The sequence below is a fragment of the Balaenoptera borealis genome (genome assembly GCF_965194805.1).
Source record: "Balaenoptera borealis genome assembly, chromosome: 8".
Lineage (NCBI taxonomy): Eukaryota > Metazoa > Chordata > Mammalia > Artiodactyla > Balaenopteridae > Balaenoptera > Balaenoptera borealis.
Genome location: NC_138865.1, coordinates 52,311,220 through 52,320,655, shown reverse-complemented (window position 1 = coordinate 52,320,655; position 9,436 = coordinate 52,311,220). Strand labels below are relative to the sequence as shown.

The 9,436-nt window shown below is 39.6% G+C and overlaps 1 long non-coding RNA gene across 1 annotated transcript; it reads left to right on the top strand.

The window, feature by feature from the left end:
* The first annotated feature begins 556 nt into the window (after positions 1-556).
* LOC309632786 lies at positions 557-7,547 on the top strand. The gene is made up of 2 exons (XR_014247074.1): positions 557-6,512; positions 6,833-7,547. It is a non-coding gene; the product is annotated as an uncharacterized lncRNA (long non-coding RNA).
* The last annotated feature ends 1,889 nt before the right edge of the window (positions 7,548-9,436 follow it).

Sequence of the window (9,436 nt, the reverse complement as noted above, 5' to 3'; positions counted from 1 at the left end):
AGATAATCTTAACTATTTTATAATTTATAAGAAATTTAAAATAAGGAGAGAGACCTTCAAGATGGGTGCAGAGTAAAACATGGAGATCACCTTCCTCCCCACAAATACATCAAAAATACATCTACACGTGGAACAACTCTTACAGAACATCTACTGAACGCTGGCAGAAGACCTCAGACTTCCCAAAAGGCAAGAAACTCCCCACGTACCTGGGTAGGGCAAAAGAAAAAAACAGAGACAAAAGAATAGGGATGGGACACACACCTCTGGGAGGGAGCTGTTAAGGAGGAAAAGTTTCCACACACTAGGAAGCCCCATCACTGGCAGAGATGGGGTGTGGGCGGAGGGGAAGCTTTGGAGCCATGGTGGAGAGTGCAGCAACAGGGGTGCAGAGGGCAAAGCGGATAGATTCCCGCACACAGGATCGGTGCCGACCAGCACTCACCATCCCGAGAGGCTTGTCTGCTCACCCGCCGGGACGAGCAGGGGCTGGGAGCTGAGGCTCGGGCTTCAGAGGTCGGATCCCAGGGAGAGGACTGGGGTTGGCGGCGTGAGCACAGCCTGAAGGGGACTAGTGCACCACAGCTAGCCGGGAGGGAGTCCAGGAAAAAGTCTGGACCTGCCCAAGAGGCAAGAGACCATTGTTTCAGGGTGCGCAAGGAGAGGGGATTCCTTCCCCATCTGCTGACAGAAGGCAGAGCAATGCCTAAGCGAGCTCCAGAGATGGGCATGAGCCGCGGCTATCAGCTCAGACCACAGAGACAGTCTTGAAGTGCTAAGGCTGCTGCCGCTGCCACCAAGAATACTGTGTGCAAGCACAGATCACTATCCACAACCCCACCCACACCCCTGCCCCGCTGGGAGCCTGTGCATCCTGCCACTGCCAGGGTCCCGTGATCCAGGGATAACTTCCCCGGGAGAACACACAGTGTGCCTCAGGCTGTTGCAACATCATGGTGGCCTCTGCCACTGCAGGCTCACCCTGCATTCCAGTTATGACTACCGTACCCCTCCCTCCCCCTGGCCTGAGTGAGCAAGAGCACCCTAATCAGCCGTGGCTTTAACACCCTCCTGTCGGGGCAGGGAACAGATGCCTGAGGGTGACCTACACACAGAGGTGAGGTCAAAACCAAAGCTGAACCCCAGGAGCTGTGCGAACAAAGAAGAGAAGGGAAATTTCTCCATGCAGCCTCAGGAGCAGTGGATTAAATCCCCACAGTCAACTTGATGTACCCTGCATCTGTGGAATACCTGAATAGACAATGAATCATCCCAAAATTGAACTGGTGGACTTTGGGAGCAAATGTAGACTTGGGGTTTGCTGTCTGCAACTGATTTGTTTCTGAGTTTTATGTTTATCTTAGTTTAGTTTTTAGCGCTTGTTATCATTGGTGGATTTGTTTTTTGGTTTGGTTGCTCTCTTCCTTTTTATTATTTTTTAATGTTAATCAATTTTTTTTTCTTTCTTTTCTTCTCCCTTTTCTTCTGAATCATGTGGCTCACAGGGTCTTGGTGCTCCAGCCTGGTGTCAGGCCCAAGCTTCTGAGGTGGGAGAACCAAGTTCAGGACACTGGACCACCAGAGACCTCCTGGCCCCACATAATATCAATTGGCGAGAGCTCTCCCAGAGATCTCCCTCTCAATGCTCAGACCCAGCACCACCCAATGGCAACCAAGCTCCAGTGCTGGACGCCCCATGCCAAACAACTAGTAACACAGGAAAACAACCCCAGCCATCAGCAGAGAGGCTGCCTAAAATCATACTAAGTTCACAGACACCTCAAAACACACCACTGGATGCGGCCCTGCCCACCAGAAAGGCAAGATCCAGCCCCACCCACCAGAACACAGGTACCAGTCCCCTCCACCAGGAAGCCTACACAAGCCACTGAACTAACCTCACCCACTGGGGGCAGACACAAAAAACAATGGGAACTACAAAACTGCAGCCTGCAAAAAGGAGACCTCAAACACAGTAAGTTAAACAAAATGAGAAGACAAAAATGCAGCAGATGAAGGAGCAAGGTAAAAACCCACCAGACCAAACAAATGAAGAGGAAATAGGCAGTCTACCTGAAAAAGAAATCAGAGTAATGATAGTAAAGATATCCAAATCTTGGAAATAGAATGGAGAAAATACAAGAAACATTTAACAGGACCTAAAAGAAATAAACAGCAAACAAACAATGATGAACAACACAATAAATAAAATTAAGAATTCTCTAGAAGAAATCAATAGCAGAATAGCTGGGCAGAAGAACGGATAAGTGACCTGGAAGATAAAATAGTGGAAATAACTACTGCAGAGCAGAATAAAGAAAAAAGAATGAAAAGAATTGAGGACAGTCTCAGAGACATCTGGGACATTAAACTCACGAACATTTGAATTATAGGGGTCCCAGAAGAAGAAGAGAAAAAGAAAGGGTCTGAGAAAATATTTGAAAAAATTATAGTTGAAAACGTCCCTAACATGGGAATGGAAATAGTCAATCAAGGCCAGGAAGTGCAGAGAGTCCCATACAGGATAAATCCAAGGAGAAACACGTGAAGACACATATTATTCAAACTATCAAAAATTAAATACAAACAAAAAATATTAAAAGCAGCAAGGGAAAAGCAACAAATAACATACAAGGGAATCCCCATAAGGTTAACAGCTGATCTTTAAGCAGAAACTCTGCAAGCCAGAAGGGAGTGGCAGGACATATTTAAAGTGATGAAAGGGAAAAAGCTACAACCAAGATTACTATACCCAGCAAAGATCTCATTCAGATTCAACAGAGAAATTAAAACCTTTACAGACAAGCAAAAGTTAAGAGAATTCAGCAGCACCAAACCAGCTTTACATGGAATGCTAAAGGAACTTCTCCAGGCAGGAAATGCAAGAGAAGGAAAAGACCTACAAAAACAAACCCAAAGCTATTAAGAAAATGGTAATAGGAACATACATATCAATAATTACCTTAAATGTAAATGGATTAAATGCTCCAACCAGAAGACACAGACTGGCTGAATGGATACAAAAACAAGACCCATATATATGCTGTCTACAAGAGACCCACCTCTGACCTAGGGACACATACAGACGGAAAGTGAGGGGATGGAAAAAGATATTCCATGAAAATGGAAATCAAAAGAAAGCTAGAGTAGCAATTCTCATCTCCGACAAAATAGACTTTAAAATAAAGACTATTACAAGAGACAAAGAAGGACACTACATAATGATCAAGGGATCAATCCAAGAAGAAGATAAAACAATTGTAAATATTTATGCACCCAACATAGGAGCACCTCAATACATAAGGTAAATGCTAACAGCCATAAAAGGGGAGATCGACAGAACACAATCATAGTAGGGGACTTTAACACCCCACTTTCACCAATGGACAGATCATCCAAAATGAAAATAAATAAGGAAACACAAGCTTTAAATGACACAATAGACAAGATGGGTTTAATTGATATTTTTAGGACATTCCATCGAAAAACAACAGAATACACTTTCTCCTCAAGTGATCATGGAATATTCTCCAGGATAGATCATATCTTGGGTCACAAATCAAGCCTTGGTAAATTTAAGAAAATTGAAATCGTGTTCAGTATCTTTTCTGACCACAATGTTATGAAACTAGAAATCAATTACAGGAAAAAAACTGCAAAAACTACAAACACACAGAGGCTAAACAATATGCTACTAAATAACCAACAGATCACTGAAGAAATCAAAGAGGAAATCAAAAAATACTTAGAAACAAATGACAATGAAAACATGATGACCCAAAACCTATGGGATGCAGCAAAAGCAGTTCTAAGAGAGAAGTTTATAGCAATACCATCCTACCTCAAGAAACAAGAAATATCTCAAATAAACAACCTAACCTTACACCTAAAGCAATTAGAGAAAGAAGAAGAACAACAACAAAAAAACCCAGAGTTAGCAGAAGGAAAGAAATCATGAAGATCAGATCAGAAATAAATGAAAAAGAAATGAAGAAAACAATAGCAAAGATCAATAAAACTAAAAGCTGGTTCTTTGAGAAGATAAACAAAATTGATAAACCATTAGCCAGACTTATCAAGAAAAAAAGGGAGAAGACTCAAATCAACAGAATTAGAAGTGAAAAAGTAGAAGCAACAACTGACACTGCAGAAATTCAAAGGTCATGAGAGATTACTACAAGCAACTATATGCCAATAAAATGGACAACCTGAAAGAAATGGACAAATTCTTAGAAAAACACAACCTTCCAAGACTGAACCAGGAAGAAATAGAAAATATAAATAGACCAACCACAAGGACTGAAATTGAAACTGTGATTAAAACTCTTCCAACAAACAAAAGCCCAGGACCAGATGGCCTCACAGGCGAATTCTACCAAACATTTAGAGAAGAGCTAACACCTATCCTTCTCAAACTCTTCCTAAATATAGCAGGGGGAGGAACACTCCCAAATTCATTCTATGAGGCCACCTTCACCCTGATACCAAAACCAGACAAAGATGTCACAAAAAAAGAAAACTACAGGCCAATATCTCTGATGAACATAGATGCAAAAATCTCAGCAAAATACTAGCAAACAGAGTCCAACAGCACATTAAAAGGATCATACACCATGATCAAGTGGGGTTTATCCCAGGAATGCAAGGATTCTTCAATATATGCAAATCAATCAATGTGATACACCATATCAACAAATTGAAGGAGAAAAACCATATGATAATCTCAATAGATGCAGAAAAAGCTTTTGACAAAATTCAACACCCATTTATGATAAAAACTCTCCAGAAAGTAGGCATAGAGGGAACTTACCTCAACATAATAAAGGCCATATATGACAAACCCACAGCCAACATCGTTCTCAATGGTGAAAAACTGAAAGTATTTCCACTAAGATCAGGAACAAGACAAGGTTGCACACTCTCACCTCTATTATTCAACATAGTTTTGGAAGTTTTTGCCACATCAATCAGAGAAGAAAAAGAAATAAAAGGAATCTAAATCGGAAAAGAAGAAGTAAAGCTGTCACTGTTTGCCGATGACATGATACTGTACATAGAGAATCCTAAACATGCTACCAGAAAACTGCTAGAGCTAATCAATGAACCTGGTAAAGTTGCAGGATACAAAATTAATGCACTGAAATCTCTTGCATTCCTATACACTAATGATGAAAAATCTGAAAGAGAAATTAAGGAAACACTCCCATTTACCACTGCAAAAAAATAATAAAATACCTAGAAATAAACCTACCTAAGGAGACAAAAGACCTGTAGGCAGAAAATGATAAGACACTGATGAAAGAAGTTAAAGATGATACAAAGAGATGGAGAGATATACCATGTTCTTGGATTGGAAGAATCAACATTGTGAAAATGACTATATTACCCAAAACAATCTACAGATTCAATGCAATCCCTATCAAACTACCAATGGAATATTTCACAGAACTAGAACAAAAAAATTCACAATTTGTATGGAAACACAAAAGATCCCAAATAGCCAAAGCAATCTTGAGGGAAGAAAAACAGAGCTGAAGGAATCAGGCTCCCTGACTTCAGACTATATTACAAAGCTACAGTAATCAAGACAGTGTGGTACTGGCACAAAAACAGAAATATAGATCAATGGAACAGGATAGAAAGCCCAGAGATAAACCCACACACATATGGTCAACTTATCTTTGATAAAGGAGGCAAGAATATACAATGGAGAAAAGACAGCCTCTTCAATAAGTGGTGCTGGGAAGACTGGACAGCTACATGTAAAAGAATGAAATTAGAACACTTCCTAACACCATACACAAAAATAAACTCAAAATGGATTAAAGACCTAAATATAAGGCCAGAAACTATAAAACTCTTGGATGAAAACATAGGCAGAACACTCTATGACATAAATCACAGCAAGATCCTTTCTGACCCACTTCCTGGAGAAATGGAAATAAAAACAAAAATAAACAAATGGGACCTAAGGAAATTTAAAACCTTTTTCACAGCAAAGGAAACCATAAACAAGATGAAAAGATAACCCTCAGAATGGGAGAAAATATTTGCAAACGAAGCAACTGACAAAGGATTAATCTCCAAAATATACACGCACCTCATGCAGCTCAGTATCAAAAAAACAAACAACCCAGTGCAAAAATGGGCAGAAGACTTAAATAGGCATTTCTCCAAGAACATATACAGATTGCCAACAAATACATGAAAGGATATTGAACATCACTAATCATTAGAGAAATGTAAATCAAACCTACAATGAGGTATCACCTCACACCAGTCAGAATGGCCATCATCAAAAATTCTACAAACAATAAATGCTGGAGAGGGTGTGGAGAAAAGGGAACCCTCTTGCACTGTTGGTGAGAATGTAAATTGATACAGCCACTATGGAGAACATTATGGAGGTTCCTTAGAAAAATAAAAATAGAACTACCATATGACCCAGCAATCCCACTACTGGACATATACTCTGAGAAAACCATATTTCAAAAAGAGTCATGTACTACATTGTTCATTGCAGCACTATTTCTTTTTTTAATTTTATTTATTTATTTATTTATTTATTTATTTATGGCTGTGTTGGGTCTTCGTTTCTGTGCGAGGGCTTTCTCTAGTTGCGGCAAGTGGGGGCCACTCTTCATCGCAGTGAGCGGGCTTCTCACTATCGCGGCCTCTCGTTGTGGAGCACAGGCTCCAGACGCGCAGGCTAAGTAGTTGTGGTTCACGGGCTTAGTTGCTCCGCGGCATGTGGAATCTTCCCAGACCAGGGCTCGAACCCGTGTCCCCTGCATTGGCAGGCAGATTCTCAACCACTGCGCCACCAGGGAAGCCCAACTGCAGCACTATTGATGCTAACCAGGACATGGAAGCAACCGAAGTGTCCATCGACAGATGAATGGATAAAGAAGATGTGGGACATATATACAATGGAATATTACTCAGCCATAAAAAGAAACGAAATTGAGTTATTTGTAGTGAGGTGGATGGACTTAGAGTCTCTCATACAGAGTGAAGTAAGTCAGAAAGAGAAAAACAAATACTGTATGCTAACACATATATATGGAATCTAAAAAAATATATGGTTCTGATGAACCTAGGGGCAGGGCAGGAATAAAGATTCAGACGTAGAGAATGGACTTGAGGACATGGGGAGGGGGAAGGGTAAGCTTGGACGAAGTGAGAGAGTAGCATTGACATATATACACTACCAAATATAAAATAGATAGCTAGTGGGAAGCAGCTGCATAGCACAGGGAGATCAGCTTGGTGCTTTGTGACCACCTAATGGGGTGGGATAGGGAGGGTGGGAGGGAGACTCAAGAGGGAGGAGATGTGGGGATATATGTATATGTATAGCTGATTCACTTTGTTATACAGCAGAAACTAACACAACATTGTAAAGCAATTATGCTCCAATAAAGATGTTAAAAAATAATAAAGTTAAATTACAAAAAGAGAAAAAAAATAAAAACAAGGTCTTTGGATACCTTGGCACTTCATTAGTAATGCATTTCTTGTCATACACCTCACAGTCTACTGTGGCATATAGGATGTCTGGACTCTCCTTTGAGTTACTGACTTTGATTACTTGTTGAAAACCTCCTTTTCATTATATTTGGACTTTATGGTCTGCCATTTCTCCTATGCCTTCTTGTTTCTCTGAAAATTATTACTCATATGCATTGAACCTTAAAAAAAAAGCCTCAGAGAAGGTTCACTGATTCTGAAGAAATAAATTTGGCACTAGTACTTGGAGAATAAGGAAGCATCACAAGAAAGAGTGACCTTGAATAGAATCCAGCATCTACCATCAAGAACAATTGATCTGCTGCTTTTTCTGGGCAATTTACTCTAAAGTGAGACAGAGAGAAAACTAATATGGTCGGTAGAAAGAGGCAGGAGATAGAGGGATTTCATTTCCAGAAGCTAGAGCTTTTTTGGGGACTCACCAGCAGTTGTGACAGAAATAGCACAACATAGAAGTCTGTTGTGCAGAAGATCTAGAGCAGGTTTCTGTCACTAATTCACCTTACTTCCTTGAAAAGGGACTAAGAAGTACTAGGTGTGTACTGTTTATCAGACATTCAATACATAATTTTAATGAAATTCTCCAAGGTGTGCCTAGCAGTTAAGTATTCTCATCCCCACTCCGCAAAGGAGAACACTAAGGCTCAGAAAGTCTAAGTAAACTTCTCCAAGTTTACGTGGTTGCTAAGATACAGTTCAAGGCTGATTCCAAAACTCATGTCCTTGTACAAAACCATACTGGCTCCTTAAGCTTCAGTCTGCTCATCTGTAAAGGGAAGGAGTGCTAGCAGATGCTTTCTGATGTCTTTTTGGTCTCTAGCACTCTGTCATTTTACATGCATAGGGACATGAGGGCTGTAAGAGATATGAGTAATAGAAATACACAGTGTGCTTTTTCTTGTGACACAACTTTCCTTCTAACTTAATGTTATCTTCCTAAATTATAAGGGGAATGAATGTCCAAATCCAAAGTTGTGAGAAGATACTACTTCAGATTTAGATCCTAAACAGCAATACAAATGCTGCATATTCATTCTCTCCATACTTTGCCAAAAAGATCTTTAAAAATAAAAATATAAATTACACAATGTAACAACCAGCACACCAGTTATTAAAATTACTAGATTAAAAACTTAGTCATCATGAGGTTTCAAATCTGACACATTTTTTTAAACTGAGAAATAATAAAGCTTTTAGAAATGATTTTCTTATTTTACTCTGCTGCTTTTACAAAGTGCTTTGTATTTTGACTGAAAGTATTAGATTTGTCCAAATATTTCCCACACGATCTCTGGCTGGGAAAATGGAATGAAAGCCAGAAAGAATGAACCAGGTAGAACTCTCATTTCCAATGAGAGGTAACCAAGAGCAACAACATTCCAAGGAAATGGATAGTTTTCTTTCTACCCTGAAATGTGTTTCTAAACATAATGTTGAACATAAAATTAACCAAACTTGGGAGACAACCACTCTTTTGGAAAATCCTTACATGGACATTTACTAAATATCATAATGATACTTACTGTCACTTCTATTTCTAATATATGAGGAACTAATGTGACAATTATACTCTACACAAATGTGATCAAGGAAAAGGGGAATGTAGGCTTTATATTTGTAAATAAAAAATAATCATTTTGTCAACCTCTGAGTTCGGTTTTCAAAGGAGTTGGGTTTTCTTTACTATTAGTTGAGTCTTGGTTTTGTCAAGTTGTATTGCTTGTGCCTGAACCAATAAAAGTCTTACAGCGAGTTGCTGTTATTGTTTTATAAAAGGTGGCATTTTTCTTTTTTCCCTTTTTCCGTTATTTGTGAATCCTCTATTAGGAGTGTGGAGCAATCAAGAGACATGACAGAAAACTGCCAGAGCTATATGCTCTAGGCTGCGAGCTTCACATCTAAATGT